Below are 17,339 nucleotides of genomic sequence, written 5' to 3' on the forward strand. Positions count from 1 at the left end.
TTTAATTTAGTATACCTTTCCCTTTTTGGTTCCCATAGACTCTTTCTTTGCTTGCATTTAAACAAACAGACCAAAAATTGCTAAGTGGAGAAAAAGGTGAATCTTTTCTTTTATAATGATTTTCGCTGAATGCAAAACCTGTTCTCGTATTAAAAAATGCTTGCTTGTTTGATGTTTGTCTTAAATAACGGTTAAATGAATCTTCTCCAAATACTGATAAAAATTTTTGAAGCCACTGACTTCATTTCTCTTTTTAATCTCTTTTCAAAACACCAAGGAGATGGACTGAAGGTCAAGTAAACAGGTTTATAAACAAAGGGTAATCTACTCTACAGGATTTAAAGAATAAAACCTTTTTAGTGGTGTGCCTTGGTGCAGCCAAAGTGTGTTAGTTTCAAAATTATCTGGAAATAACGACACAGTACAGTCTCTGTAGAAAATACATTTGACCTTTTAAAAATGTACTGCCCACACTGACGATTTTTTTTCCTTAAGAAAATATAGGAAATTATGACAAGTTTCAAGTTTGTTGAAAAAGAGGGCAACTGGCTGTGGAAAATTCTACTGAGGTCATACAACCAAGAAATGACTATTTCCCTCCTTCCAAAATCAGCAGGCTCTCTTTAAATTCTTATTACTCATTTCTTAACAGAACACTTTTGGGTCCATGCAGTCAATCCAGAAATCTTTATTGGAAGTTTCTTAGATCCTCAGAATGAAAGTAGATAATCTTTCTTGCTTCCATTTATTAATTTATTATCAAAAACACCATTCACTGGAAGAAGTATGAGCAAACTTTATATTAATATAACTAGATGGTGTATTAACTTTAATCTTTAATAAAAACTTACAGAGTGGGATAGAAATGTGATAATGTTTCAATACCCATTCTTATTGTGTGTATTCACAGTGAATGAAATGCTTATCCTTATTTTTCCACGGCAGGAAACAAAGTATTTTTTATCAAAAGGAGGCCATTTGCTGACTTGCAGATTTGTATGCGATTTTAAACATTGTTGAAAAGTGCAAAGTCTGGGGACAAACATCATAAGAACGAAATTAACTGAGATATTTTGTATTGAAGTACAAAATCCAGGAATTAAGGAACTGATTGAGCCAAGGATGAAACCTAAATTAAGATTCCATTATTGTGTCAGTCTTTGAGGGAGGGAAGAAACCGCATCATCTAGATTTTATCATAAATTTAGGTGCAAATAAGTTTTCAGTTGAGATTATGAATTGAATTTAAAGTAGCACAAAGTACTTTATTAATAACTTTTAGATCTTTTATTATTTTATGTGGCAATCGGTCCAGACATCACATAAATAAAAAGGGAAGCCTCAGCGTTTCTTTGCTGCAGAAACTATTTCACATGATTTTTTTTTTCATTTCTAGACTAATCTACTATCCGTATACTTCTCTCAGTGACTTTGCCATGATTTTTAATGGGTTTTGGATGGCTTCTTTTTAAACTTGTGATGCAATTTCAGGTGTAAGGATAGACCACTTCTTCCCAATTATCCTTTGGAATAGTGAGGACTTAGAGTCAGTGATAATTTAAGGATTCATACACTGCTCTGCAATGCAGTATGTGATATTCTTACACAGATCTGCCCAATCTGGCTGCTTATGCCAGTTCAGAAAGCTCTGGGGTCTCAGCAAAGTGGCTTCTCTGGCTTTGACTGTAGGTTTTAAGGTATAAAGTTTCAGCTAGAGATAATAGGAATAATTACTGTTCTTCACTCTGGGTCAACGTGTCAAGAACTGTGTGCTAATCAAGCCTCTCCCCTAGTCCAACTCTGAACTCGGGGCTCCTGGGCTCACCAGCCCAAGGGGGATTGAGGACAAATCTCTCATCACAATGGATTCTTGCACACAGTAGTTTGATCTCAAATTTTCAAAATAAATTTAAAAAGAGAGAAAGCCCAAACTTCTTGCACAAAAGGAGACTGAACCAGCTTTCTGGGTGAGGTGGATGCCGCAGGGAACCGAACTGACAGGTCAAGCTTTTCCACAGGACTGGGCTGTCGTTGAAGGCGTGTGCGAGGCGAGATTCTCGTCAGCAGTCAACACAAAATATCGTGCCTTGTGTTATGTAGGATCTCAAGGGCATGTGAACTGGGACTCACCATCACCCGGGTCTGAATGGGACATTTTTCATGGATTCTGTCACTGTTTGTCACTCCTCAGGATGCTCGTGAAAAAGGAAAACACTGAACAGAAGAGCTAGACACTCTTATACATGGAGTAGACTTCAGCAGATTACCGTCAAAGCCATCCGTCTTCGTCAATAGCCTGTAGAAAGAGTGGCGGGATGGACACAGCACTGTTCTGTTGTCACCAGCTTTGCTTCTCTGTTGCCTGAGATTTCTGAGCCTCTCGGACATTACAGCAGAATTGTAGAACAATGGAGATTTTTCTCAGGGCTTCTGTAGTCAAGCAAATCTGTTTATAAAGAATGATTCATTGTAGAGGTTATGTGAGACACCACCATTCAAGACATTTCCAGACACAAACCAGATGATAGCTTAACAATTCAAATACGCATGAATCTTTTCCCCCTACAGGTTTAAGCTTTATGATACTAAAGACATCAATACTTGTGTTTGGGCAGATATATTCTGTCTACAGGACTAATGATTTATGGCAACTTTATAATCCCACCAAGCCTAGCCAGTGTCTTCGGTATTCCTTGGGGAGCTGGTCCACTAATGTAGGATTATAAAGAGCAGAAATTGTATCAATTTGTCAGACGGCGCCCACTGCAACTCTCCATGACAAGGCTCCAAATTACATTTATCCCTAGGATCAGCTGAGATGAACTCCTTTTACCTTACAGAAGCCTAGTTACATTGCCAAAGGATAATTTTCAAAAAGTTAAAAGCACAACTCATATGCGTGTAGTATGAACACATGTTGGAGATTTAGTAACTCATTCATGAGAGAATTGGTAACATGGTAAAAGCTGGTTGAAAGAGCATTTTTGAGGGGCTGAGTATTTATAGGCATTTAAAAAGGATATTAAAATAAATTGCTATTAGATACAAAACTAATTTATGTTCTACAGGACAATAAAACACCGTAACCGTTGGGACTTCCTTTTCAATTGGATAGAAATTATTTGCATTGTAACTGGAAAAGATCTGCGAGTTAACATTAATTTCACACAATTTGAGGCAGTGATTAATAGTAAATAGCAAAGTCAAACAAAGGTACATTCCTGTAGATAAGTAGACAATCCTTAGTAAGCTTGCCCCAATATGACATTTGAAAGGACTTTATTTTCAAGGTTTAGATATTTTTTCTTAACACCTTGTGTTACATTAATAAGGTGAGCTTAGATTTCATTTGCTCCTGCCTGCCTCCCCACCCTTGCCCCAGTTTGATTTAAGGCCTTTAGGCCCTGCAAAATATCCACTTCCCTCGGCCAATAGGAATTCCAGGGACTAAGCAGGGGGACAACAGATCATCTTTCTGCTTGACTACAACTCTACTCCGCTGGGTGCCTTGGCTGCCACTACTGCCCCTCTGGCCCTCACAGTCTCTATTGTCCCTCCTTAGCTGTTGATGGGGTATTAGCAGCTTCTACAGGTGCACTGGAACCTTCGGTCCTGCTGTCGAGTGCATGGTGGTCTCTTCTTGGGTGGATCTGCCCTGTTCTGATAAATGTTTAACAACTGGCTCTCAAAAAAAGCCCTGATTTGTAACATTTGGTAATTTTCATGGTGTAAATACTTCCACTGTGGCCAGTTTCAAGCTGTCAACCAGCTAATCTGGTACAAGCCAGCTCCAGCACACCATTGGCTAGAGGCAGGAAGGGTGTCTCTCACAAATGAGATTAAAAACTGTTCAAGAATCCCACAGCAGCTCTCCAGAGGCTGTCTCCAGGGTTTAGTAACTCTCAGCACTTTTTCTTACAGCTTTCCATGTTCCTCTTGATGACATGGTAGGAGAGTCTCAGCCATTGCAGGGAAGAGGCAGTTCCAGGGGGCTTGCCAAGCCCGACCAGCACTTGGTTCACACCTGAGTCTTGAGAATGCAAAGCTATAAGAAAAAAAAGCTTGGAGCTGTTTTACTAAAATCCCTGGAAACACTCAGCCTCAGGAGCCCTACTGTGGGATCCTGGAGTAATCGGAACTTGTTTGAAACTGCTATAAGCTAAGAATTTAAATGTGCACAGCCCAAATACAAATGTACTCAGTGTTCTTTCTTAAATCTAAGTAAGAATCATATATTTGGGAGTAGGCTTAGACACCACCCATTTGCCAGAGGGCTAAGAATCTGCCCCAACGTTTATGCCCTGCTATTATAGCTAATACCCAAACCCTTGCCAGTTCTGAATGACAGAATAACCAATAGAGCTTTGCTCCATTGTTATGGCTAAAACTGACCAACCTAAGAATTGCCTGTCAACCTTGTCTTCTTTGAGGAGTTGCTCATTTAGGATCCTGTTTCACCACATCACCTGGAACATTTGGTTTTCTTACACCTCCTCCTGATCCTTTATGTACTTCTTGAGTGCTGTGAACAGAGCTGCACACAGTGTCCCAGCTGGGAACACGTTGCATTTGGTACAAAGATAGAAATAAGTTCTGATTTATTTGATATACCTCTTCAGAGGCGTTGCAACATTTTGCTGGTTTCTTTTGTCTGCAGAAGCGTGCCAAATCAATGCCTTCAGGAGTTCAGCCAGATATCTGCATGTCTGGGAAATTTTCTGTTTATTACACTCCTCACATGGGCAGGGACCCAATCATGGCTCCTGCTAACCCATTCAGGGCCTTTGTGCAAAATAGAGAGATGCTCCTTCCTCTAAGTGAAAGTAGCTCTGTACCAAGGCACAAGACTCATTGAGCAGAACACGAGCTGGATTTCAGCATTAATATCTAGGGTGTTTGACTGCATTCACCTTCCTACCCAGAGCACTGCTCATCATTCATCCTTTTCTACTGACTCGAAACCAGACCTTTTCCCTCTACAAGAGTCCCTTCAAAGCAGCACCTTTTCCAGATCCTCTCTGAAGGAGAAATGCTACAAAGGCTATCCATTTTTTTAGAATCTGGGAAATGCAGCAGGCTGGGCATTAGCCCCATGAGGCTGAGATGCCTACTGCCTGCCCCCATTCCAGACCTCTGTTCCTGTCTAGTGGGCTTCCAACTTTTAATTTTTGCATACCTCCTAAAATAAAAAGAATTTCATTGAAAACTATGTAGCCCCTAGGACATTTTTAAGTTGACATTTAAATTTTTAAATCTTAAACCTAAATAGCTGTAAAACATGTGATTTGTGGTATATTACAAATATTGACATTTAAAAATAAAACTCTTATATCAACCTGTCTTAGTTCGTTTGGGCCGCTATAACAAAATACTATAGACCGACTGGCTTATAAACAACAGAAATTTATTTTTCACAGCTTGGGAAGCTGAGAAGTCTAAGATCAAGGTGCCAGAAGTTTTGGTGTCTGGTGACGTCCCACTTCCTGGTTCATGGATGGCCATAATTTTGCTGCGTCCTCACATGGAGAAGGGAAGAGGGAGCTCTCTAGGGTCTCCATCAGGGCACAGATATCATTCGTGATGGTTCTGCCCTCATGACCTAATCATCTCCCAAAGGCCCCACCACCAACTACCATCACATTGTGGGTTAGGTTTCAACATATAAATTTTGGGGGGGATTATTCAATCTATAGCAGAATTATCCAAAGGAATCTAAATATAGTGATTTGATACCAGCTATCACTCTTTTAAAACATACACGAGCAAGCTCTTCTTTAGCAGACAAAAATTCTATATCCTTCCTTTATCTCACTAAACTCCTGTTCCATACTGCTTCCCTCACAGGATTTTATTTTAATGTAGTATATTTGTGTGTTTGAGAGAATTTTATTAATCACTGTATTATACTCTCTACACTAAAATATATATAAATTAACATCATTATTATTTTTATTTCCTATGACTACAAGCTCTAAGTGTTTAAAAATGTCTTCTGGGTTGAGTAATTGTTATAAAAATTAGTTCCCAACTGATTAAAATAATACAAATATATTACAAATTTTGGTAACCATTAAACATAAAAAGTAAAATTTTATTGAAAATACATTTTCTAATAAAGCAAATGGGGATCTTTAAAACTATTTCATGTATCTATGGATGAATATTTTTTATTGCTCGAATGAAATGGGGCTTAGCATGATTTTATTCCAATTTTTTAAAATGAAGTCAGCCATAAATAATATTAAGGGAAGAGGTTTGTTATATTAATTTTACTCTGTTGTTTGAACTCCTTGCAAGTTATGTACCAAAAAATCCATGGAAAATGGAAATCTATTTTCAAGAATAATCTTAAATGACCTATCAGCTGGCAACTCAGTAATCTGATGAGATGTGGAACCACCTGACTCGCAAAAGTTTTATGACCCAGTCTTCAGAATCCTTCACTTTTTTAATGCCAACCCCAGTTATATTGCATTGTACCTTTGGCATTTTGGAGATTTTCACACCCCAGGGCAATGTACCAGAGTAACATTCAGGAAGGAAGACATTCAATTAACAGTCACTTTTTTATTAGGGGGGCAGCTACACTGTAATCAATAAGAGTTTGGGTTCTCAAATACAACTGCCTGGATCCAAATCACTTATGAGAGTTGTGTCATTTCTATATGCCTTAGTTTTCTCATTTGTATAGTGGAGGTAATAATAGTATGTATTTCAAAGAGTTGCTTTGAAATTTAAATGAAATAATGCAGTGTTTAGAACAATGTCTGGCACACAGTAAGCCCTTAATACATCTTGTTTGCTATTGCTACTATTATTATCTGTGTTAATATGGAAAGGGAAGAATGTGAAAAAAAGTGTGATTTCATTTTATTACCTCTTTCCACTTGCACACTAGACCTGATCTCAGGCCTGCTTGTTATACCAACATGGCTGAGAAGTACGGTCCTTTAATTAATCAACCATATTGATTAAGAGACCATGGCCATATATTGATTAGCAATTTCCAAAGCAGCACTGTACAATGAAATATGCAGAAAGTGAATTTTTTCATTGTATATAATCTACTCTTTAATGGATTAGGAGGGTTTAAGCCCCTGTTACAGATTGGGTTCCCCAAGAAGCAGATTATGAGATGGAAGTTAACATGCAGGAAGTTTACAGGGGAGAGCCCTTGGGGTCAGCAGGAATGGAAAGAAGGTTAAGGAAGCAGGAATGAACAGGAGAAGGCATCAAGCTACAATGCAACCTCTATTGATACCTACGCCCATCTCATCAGGGAGCTCTGAGCCTTGGATGCCCCCTCAGAGTTTTCTTGAGTTGGAGCAAGGGGGTCCAGCCTTTATATCTGTGCATTGACCAAACGTTTGATGCAAGCTACCCGGAAAGGAATCATGACCATGGGCGAGGTAGTTTACTTTAGCAGAGGCAATCCTCAAAGAGGGCTGACAGCTGAGGGCCACCTTCTGATAGCGCTACCAACAGCTAGGGCAATAGTCCGTCCTCCCACTAACTGATCCTTTGAGCACCATTATTTTAACGTCAGTTACCCGAATATGATAGATGTACAGTTTTTTTTTTTTTTTTTTTTTGCGGTACGCGGGCCTCTCACCGCTGTGGCCTCTCCCGTTGCGGAGCACAGGCTCCAGACGCGCAGGCCCAGCGGCCATGGCTCACGGGCCCAGCCGCTCCGCGGCATGTGGGATCCTCCCAGACCAGGGCACGAACCCGTGTCCCCCGCATCGGCAGGCAGACTCCCAACCACTGCGCCACCAGGGAAGCCCGATAGATGTACAGTTTTGTTAAAAGAACCTTGCTTTGGCTTTTCACGGAAACAGAATTCAAGTGGTCTACTTACTGACTGTGAAGCAGTGTCATCCTTGTACCATGGAGGAATTCTGAGAACATAAGTGTTTTCGTGCGTGTGTGTGTGTGTGTGTGTGTGTGTGTGTGTGTGTGTGTACGTTTCAATACGATCCAGAGGCACTGTTTTCTTTCTCTCCCTTCCTGCAAACCATCTTCCCACTCTCCCAGTATTGCTTTATCTGTCTCTTCTGTTCAGTGTTTTTAATACTACATTTCGTTGTAACAGAAGAGAATATAAGTCAGAGCCATGGGGGAATTGACCTTTTTGTGTTGTTTTCTACAGATGCTGAGGATTAGCTGAAACAGGCAGTTTTGAGGGGAAGGATTACCTGAAGGGCACAGTAGTCCCAGGGGAGGGAGGTCAGTGTTCTGGCAGAGATGATAGTCCTAGCAGCTGGTATCATATGGCAATGGTGGGCTGGGGACAGTGGGGTGAACACTGGCCACTGGGTCTCGGTTTGGGAATAATGTGGGAGTGGCCATCTTTCTACCCAACCACTTTGTGCCCAGTGTCTGCTGGAGCTGAGGATTAAACATGGAGCTAGCACTAATTTACACCTTCCTTCACCTTCATATTAACTTGTTCTATCTGGGATTTATACTTTTCAAGTTATTGAAAAGCATTCCTCTTGCCAGGACTGCTTGTTAGTAAGGGCCTGAGGAGGAAGGCAAGACACCGTCATTGTTCCTACCACTGTTTCAGTTCTTACGGTAGTGCAGGTGATTATTCTTGTTAAACATTTACCATAGGGAGAACAAAGAAAATCTCAGAGACCTTATCTCTAGTAAATAGGAAATAGTGGCAGTAGATAGTGGTGTTCAAATGAAGGGTTCCAGCATTGTTTTCCCTCCACCTCAATCCCACTAGGGATTTCTTATTTTCTTCTTTTGTACATAGGTATTGAGAATTGAGAACTAACTGGTCAAATGCATGGCCTTTTAATGGAGGAAACAAATACTAGTTATAGTGGAGTGTAGGATGTGGTAATGCAGGATGCAAAGTCAGCCAGACAACAAACATTTGTTGAGCATCTGCTGGTGGATATGCAGGAAAGCAAGGGAGCTTGAGGCAGTAGCAGATGCTGTCCATGGTCTGCCCTGTACCTTGTCTTTTAAAAATTCTTTTTAATTTTAATTTTTTGCAGGAAAAAAGTTAAACCTATGATTTTTATATACAACTGCTTTAATTATACAGATTAAAGTATTACTGTGATAGTTTACATGAGAAGGAGATTCTACATGTAAGTGGAAATCCATAGAATGCACAACTTTTTTCTCCTTTTGAAAACTTGTTTTCTTGTACATGTGTTATATGGTGAACATTTTGCATAAGATTTGTTTGCCAAATGAGTTAACTTTTAAAAAATACCTATCTATACTTTCCTTTTTTAAAAAAATATTTAAATTTTATATTGGAGTATAGTTGATTTACAATGTTGTGTTAGTTTCAGGTGTATAGCAAAGCGATTTAGTTATACATATATCTTTTCTTTTTCAGATTCTTTTCCCATATAGGTTATTACAGATTACTGAGTAAAGTTCCCTGTGCTATATAGTAGGTCCTTGTTGATTATCTATTTTATATATAGTAGTGTGTATATGTTAATCTCAACCTCCTAATTTATTCCTTTCCTTTGGTAACCATGAGTTTGTTTTCTATGTCTGTGGGTCTATTTATGTTTTGTATATAAGTTCATTTGTATCATTTTTTAATATTCCACACATAAGTGATATCATATGATATTTGTCTTTCTCTGTCCATGTTGCTGAAAATGGCATTCTTTCTTTCTTTTTTTATGACTGAGTAATATTCCATTGTATATATATACACTACATCTTCTTTATCCATTTGTCTGTAGATGGACATTTAGGTTGCTTCCATGTCTTGGCTATTATAAATAGTGCTGCAATGAACATTGGGGTGCATGTATCTTTTCGAATTATGTTTTTCTCTGAATATATGCCCAGGAGTGGGATTGCAGGATCATATGGTAGCTCTATTTTTAGCTTTTTAAGGAAACTACATACTGTTCTCCATAGTGGCTGTACCAACTTACATTCAATACGCTAACAACAAAAGATCAAAAAGAGGAATTACAGAAACAATCCCATTTACCATCACATCAAAAAGAATAAAATACATAGGAATAAACCTACCTAAGGAGGCAAAAGACCTGTACTCTGAAAACTATAAGAAAAGAAATCAAAGATGACACAAACAGATGGAAAGATATACTGTGTTCTTCGATTGGAAGAATCAATATTGTCAAAATGTCTATACTGTCCAAGGCAATCTACAGATTCAATGCAATCCCTATCAAATTACCAATGGCATTTTTTACAGAACTAGTTCAAAAATTTTTTTTAATTTGTATGGAAACACAGAAAACTCCAAATAGCCAAAGCAATCTTGAGAAAGAAATACAGAGCTGGAGGAATCAGGGTCTGTGACTTCAGACTATACTACAAAGCTATAGTAATCAAAACAGTATGGTACTGGCACAAAAACAAAAATACAGATCAGTGGAACAGGATAGAAAGCCCAGAAATAAACCCAAGCACCTATGGTCAATTAATCTACAGCAAAGGAGGCAAGACTATACAGTGGAGAAAGGAGAGTCTCTTCAATAAGTGGTGCTGGGAAAACTGGACAGCTATATGTAAAAGAATGAAATTAGAACATTCTCTAACACCGTACACAAAAATAAACTCAAAATGGATTAAAGACTTAAATGTAAGACCGGATACTATAAAACTCCTAGAGGAAAACATAGGCAGAACACTCTTTGACATAAATCACAGAAATATCTGTTTGGATCTGTCTACTAGAGTAATGGAAATAAAAACAAAAATAAACAAATGGGACCTAACTAAACTTAAGAGCTTTTGCACAGCAAAAAGAACCCCATAAACAAAACAAAAAGACAGCCAACAGAATGGGACAAAATATTTGCAAACAATGTGACTGACAAGGGATTAATTTACAAAATATACAAAAAGCTTATACAGCTCAATATCAAAAAAACAAACAACCCAATCAAATAAATGGGTAGAAGATCTAAATAGACATTTCTCCAAAGAAGACGTACAGATGGCCAAAAGGCACGTGAAAAGATGCTCAACATCGCTAATTATTAGAGAAATGAAAATCAAAACTACAACGAGGTATCACCTTAACACCGGTCAGCATGGCCATCATCACAAAATCTACAAACAAGAAATGCTGGAGCGTGTGGAGATAAAAGGAACCCTCCTACACTGTTGGTGGGAATGTACCTTGTCTTTACTATTTCAGTGCATATGGGTCCCACTTAAGGATTGTCAGCATGTGTATTTCATTGCCTGGGGTCTTTCTCTGGTTGTCAGAGCCCTCTTGCCTGCGTGTAGGAAATCTCAGAAGTGATGGAAATTAATGTTCCTTAGGTGCAGCCCTCAATCATGATTGACAGGAGCAGGTAAAAAACAGCCCACCAGGGGTTTCCCTGGTGGCACAGTGGTTGAGAGTCCACCTGCCGATGCAGGGGACACGGGTTCGTGCCCCGGTCCGGGAAGATCCCACATGCCGCAGAGCGGCTGGGTCCGTGAACCATGGCCGCTGAGCTTGCACGTCCGGAGCCTGTGCTCCGCAACGGGAGAGGCCACAACAGTGAGAGGCCCGCATACTGCAAAAACAAACAAACAAACAAACAAAAACACAGCCCACCTCCCTCCCTCTCTACGCTGGCTCTGGTAGGTCCCCACTGGATGAAGCCCAGTGTAGTTGGCTTGATAATGGAGCGTTTATAGGCTGTCTTGTTTTTCCCTGTCTCACTTCCCTACTCTTTTGTGGGTGTTTTCAAAGATTATTTCCCAAATAAAATACTTGTACTCTGATCCTTATCTCAAGGTCTCCTGGGGAACTCAAGCCCAATCTGTTGGGAGAAACAGACATAGTGATAAGTGTGAAGAGTGCTACAAGGAGAATTACAATTTGCTTCAACCTCAATCTTTCTGCTTAATTTTCTGTGTGACATTCAGGGTCCTTTGTCATGAAGAAGAAGAGAAATAAGTAAAGAAGTACTTGTTTTGCTATATACAATACAGCAAAGAAGTTTCACTGCTTTATTGAAAAAGGAGAAATACAATTAGGAATCCAGCTAAGAGCATGATGCCTCTGTCCTCTGTGTGGAGCAGGTTGGGCATAATTCTGAAGTGCACGGCAGAATCTGGTGAGGCGTGGGGTTACCGGGCTCCACTAGCCGCAAGAAGAGGGTAAATGTGGGTCACATTTTTAAAGACTTCTGTGATGGCTTCAATAATCTTAAACACACATTTGATAACTTGATATGCAGAGTTCTTTGTCAGCCTTTAAAACTAAAAACAAAAGGACCAAAAGTAATAGAATTCGGACGAAGGAAAAATCATCTCCCAGGCTGTTGCTAACCATTACAAAGTGGTTTCCTTATGTTGATAGCAACAAGCCACTAGCTGCAATTCTATGGATGCATTTCCTAAAATCCTTTAAGCTTTCTTTCAAATACTGATTTTAACAGCATCAATGATTGTCTCTGTTGAGTAGTCCAGCATATAGTGAGCCATACTGTTTATCTTTAGCTGGAGCTCAGAAAATGTTACTTAAGCAATGCAAAGGAAAGCCATTTTGTTTGAGGCACACGGGCTCAAATCACTGCTCCTCTGTTAGCCTGCTATTTACTTAAGTGTGGAAACGGCGCTGCAGAGCAGAAATGGAAAGTAGGACATAAACTCCCCTTTCCATCCCTGTTCTCCATTCCCAACCCCTCTGGCCCAGAGGACCTCCATGCCTCATGAAACAGGGGAAACAGGTGCTAATAGCATTGGGGGCAAACTGCACTCAAAATCTCAGCCACTGTGGACTGGTGTTTCATTTTCTTCCCTCTTGGCTGGAGGAGAGTGCCGTCCCAGGTATCTACCAGGCTGGGAGGAGGGCTCGAGGAAAAAGGGTGGGTTTGAGCTTCTAATCAAATGCTTGCCAAGGTGTGGGAAGTTGATTCCGTTCTCCCCACTGGAAGTATCTCCTCTGCAGTCATGTCCCCTTTTATCCAAATAAGTGCCATGTGCAGAGTAATGCATGTAGTATCCAACACAAATAGTACATCAGTGTAGCTCAGTTCATCATGTCCCCTTTGAGAAGAACCTTCCTTCTTTCGAGTAACAGTAGAAAGTTGTGTTGCTGTTGTTGTTGTTTTCCCACAGGGAGAATAATAGATATCTTGATATGACAGATTCTGTGTAATGGGGAGCCCTGGCAAACAGAGCCTGCTGATTTCACAGAAAATAATTTGATTTCTGAAATTCTTATTTAAAGAGCACATCGATTTTTTTTAATGAGGAGTCCACCTGCTGTACAAGGAGGAGTGGCACCTTAAAGGTGCCAGGAAATGAAAGCCTGGTGAGCGAAATGGCCAAGTATTCTTAAGAAGCCACATCTAACACTGGGCATAAAGGCTGGCGTTGGAAAGGGGCCAGCCTGTGAAAAAGGAGCTGACTGTACTCGCTAACTCCAGTGGGCAGAGCTAGCAGAGGGGAAGCTGAAAAGGGGCGGTTGAGGAGGATAAAAGTGAATAGGAGACTATTAATTCCTGTCTTTAAGAAGAATTTGTGCTTGAACACTGCAGCTGTTATTTAAGTTAAGGAAACCAAAGGGGAAAGAAAGGATAGAACCACAAGTCTTCTCCTAGAAGAGTTACCAGTAAAGAATACAGACCTTTCTCTGTCACTTCATCATTAAGCTTTATTTGTTCACTGCATAATTCCCCCTGGTTCTTGCTCCTCTGTAAAGGCATCTGATGTGTTATTGAGTATTACATACACATTGTGTTTCTTTGCACAGGTAGCATATTTGTATTTAAAAGAGGTCCAAACTTGAAGGAGTAACTTATCATGAGGGAGTGATAAACTCAATTAGGTGAAAGCCACATTTTTCCCCCTCTTATTCTTGTCACACATCCATTCCCTGTGAATTCAACAAAATTCTCTCTCCAGGTTTCTGTTGGACTGTTTACCGCATTCCTTAAATGTGTGAAGTGTAAAATGTAAAATATTATAGAAGGGTGTGAAGAGGTAACAAAGGCAAGTTACAAGACTGAATGGCAGAGGTACATGAGCTTACCAACACCCTCACTCCAACCAGCCCCATGCTTGGGTGAAGGCATCTCTAGAAGCTGCAAGTTTTACGATTGTGTGAGGTCTGCAATGACCATCAACAGAAGACTAAATCTGGAAAGGATTCAATCAGAGCTAGCCTCTTGCCAGAATTTTCCAGGATACAATGAGTTGTTCTAGAGCCTCTCTATGCCTGTGGTACCTTGTCAGTTGACTACCTAACTCATCATTTATACTCTGGGGTACTAGGCAAGGTATAAAAACCAAATTCCAGTCTATAGTGAATAGGTTTGTTTCGATGTGCTTTAAGGTAGACTAGCACTGTTCAATATAGAACGTTTTGTGATGATGGAAATGTTCTATATCTGCACTCTCCAATACCTAGTCACTAGCCACATGTTACTGAGCACATTAAGTGTGGCTAGTTAGATTTGGGAAGTGGATTTTATCTAATTTTAATTACTTTAAATTTCAATAACCACATATGGCTAGTGACTACTGTGTTATACATAGCGCAGAAGTAAACCATGGAAAATAATAAAATGGGATCGTTAGCAACATTTATCTTTAGCATTAAAGAGAAACCTGGTATCCTGGAGTCACCCATTTAAATAGCTGTTTATCCTTGTGGCCACATATGCCTGTGAGTTTGCGTGACTAACATGTTGCTCAACGTTTCCTTGGGGAACATGTAAATTTGGTGTCAAAGGTAAAGTCCCCTTGTCCTCTTTTTCAGCCTCTAGGTCAGGCTCATATGTAGAGCAGCTTTCACCTCCAGACAATAGGCATTGCCTCCCAAAACTGGATCTGTTTTTTTCAGTAATAACAATAAGCTGGAGTCTTTCCAGAGAATAAAAGCTTTCCTTAAAGACAAGACATTCTCTAGGCGCTGGCTATGGAAACAAGTGGAGGCCTCTTAAGCAGAGTAACAGCAGTCCTTCCTTCTCCTCTCACTAGGAATGACAGCATTAGCGGTTTGAATACATTAAAGGCTGGATCATTATATACCCACTTCAGGTGGATCATATATATACATATTTTTAATTCCTTGTCCTTGGTCAACCAACAGAGGGTATTGGGACTGAAATCCCATGTGAGCCTTCTTGGAATTTAAAGCCCACTTTGCTGAGACAGGATTAGGCAGGAGAAAGGAAAAAGCAAGAAAATGAACACAAACACAATTAGACTAGACCAGCCCTTGAGTCAAGTCATGTGTAATTTCCAATACAAAAAGATTTAATTATGCCATCATGACCAAAATCACGTATTAAGTGCCCATTTATATGTGTTGCTGAACCAGGAAGATATACAGAAAAAGTCAGACTCGATCTCAGCCCACTAAACAGACAAAAATGAAACAGAAAGATATTCAGGATGAGAATTAAATATATTAATGAATATTTACATTCAGTGCAAATGTAGCCCCCACAGAGCAGGCTTGAAACTCAAATGGCTAAAGAACAAAGTTCTGTACTGTTCCCACTGGATGCAGAAGGTGGGGGAGAGGTAGGATGGAGGAGGTTGTTTGGATCTCTTATTCTCTTTGCAATATGCATGACTGTGCTATTTGTCCTTTGGGAAAGGTGTGTGTATGGCAGTGGGGCTGGTTCAGGATTTTGCAGCCTGGAAACTGTTCTCTTCCTGCTCCAAACCAGAGAAACACAGTGAGCCACCGCCCCTCCTGCAGCATGCACTAATAAAGGTCACAGACAGTTTGTGGAAGAGAGAGAGGGAGAAGGAGAGGGAGAGAAGAGAGAATGAATGAGAGCTTGAGTCAGCGAGCAATGGAACTCCATCTGCATACACCACCACAGGAGTCCCTCTAGACTAGGGTTGGAGCAGGGATTTTTCTCATCCAAGGCTGGGGAGGTGAGAGAAGCAAACTAGGCTTAAAGCTAAGCACAAGGCTGATGACCAAGAAACCAAGAGGAGGAATCCAAAATTTTGCCAAACCAAAGGGGCAAGAAGTGCAAAGTAGGTATGAAGTACAGAGCCAGGAATCCAGAAACCAGGAAGTTGGGAGAAAGAAAATGGTTTGAGAAAAAAAGATGAGGAGACCTTCAAGATGGTGGAGGAGTAAGACGTGGAGATCACCTTCCTCCCCATAAATACATCAAAAATACATCTACATGTGGAAAAACTCCTACAGAACACCTACTGAACACTGGCAGAAGACCTCAGACCTCCCAAAAGGCAAGAAACTCCCCACGTACCTGGTAGGGCAAAAGAGAAAAGAAAAAACAGAGACAAAAGAATAGGGACGGGACTCGCACCTCTGGGAGGAAGCTGTGAAGGAGGAAAAGTTTCCACACACCAGGAAGCTCCTTCACTGGTAGAGATGGGGGGTTGGCGGGGGAAGCTTTGGAGCCATGGAGGAGAGCACAGCAACAGGGGTGCAGAGAGTAAAGTGGAGAGATTCCCACACAGAGGATCAGTGCCAACCAGCCTGCACCAGCCTGAGAGGCTTGTCTGCTCACCTGCTGGGATGGGCGGGGCTGGGAGCTGAGGCTCGGGCTTTGGAGGTCAGATCCCAGGGAGAGGACTGGGGGTGGCTGCGTGAACACAGCCTGAAGGGGTTAGTGCACCACGGCTAGCCGGGAGGGAGTCCGGGAAAAAGTCTGGACCTGCCGGAGAGGCAAGAGACCTTTGTTTCAGGGTGTGAAAGGAGAGGGGATTCCTTCCCCGTGTGCCCACAGAAGGCAGAGCACTGCCTAAGCAAGCTCCAGAGACAGGTGCAAGCCGAGGCCATCAGCTTGGACCCCAGAGACAGGTGTGAACCACTAATGCTGCTGCTGCCGCCACCAAGAATCCTGTGTGCAAGCACAGGTCACTATCCACACCCCCCCAGGAACCTGTGCAGCCCGCCACTGCCAGGGTCCCGACATCCAGGGACAACTTCCCCAGGAGAATACACGGTGCACCTCAGGCTGTTGCAATGTCACGCTGGCCTCTGCGGCCTCAGGCTCGCCCTGCATTCCAATTATGACAACCATACCTCTCCCTCTCCCTGGCCTGAGCAAGCAAGAGAACCCTAATCAGCCACTGCTTTAACCCCCTCCTGTCTGGGCAGGGAACAGAAGCAACCTAAGTGTCCATCAAGAGATGAATGAGAAGAGATGGCACATATATACAATGGAATATTACTCAGCCATAAAAAGGAATTAAATTGGGTCATTTGCAGAGACATGGATGGACCTAGAGTCTGTCATGCAGAGTGAAGTAAGTCAGAAAGAGAAAAACAAATATCGTATATTAACACATACATGTGGAACCTAGAAAAATAGTACAGATGAACCTATTTCCAGGGCAGGAATAGAGATGCAGACATAGAGAATGGATGTGTGGACACA

Source organism: Aethalodelphis obliquidens, unplaced genomic scaffold (assembly GCF_003676395.1).
Source record: "Aethalodelphis obliquidens isolate GAN/ISIS:26980383/991018 unplaced genomic scaffold, ASM367639v1 scaffold71, whole genome shotgun sequence".
NCBI classification, from domain to species: domain Eukaryota; kingdom Metazoa; phylum Chordata; class Mammalia; order Artiodactyla; family Delphinidae; genus Aethalodelphis; species Aethalodelphis obliquidens.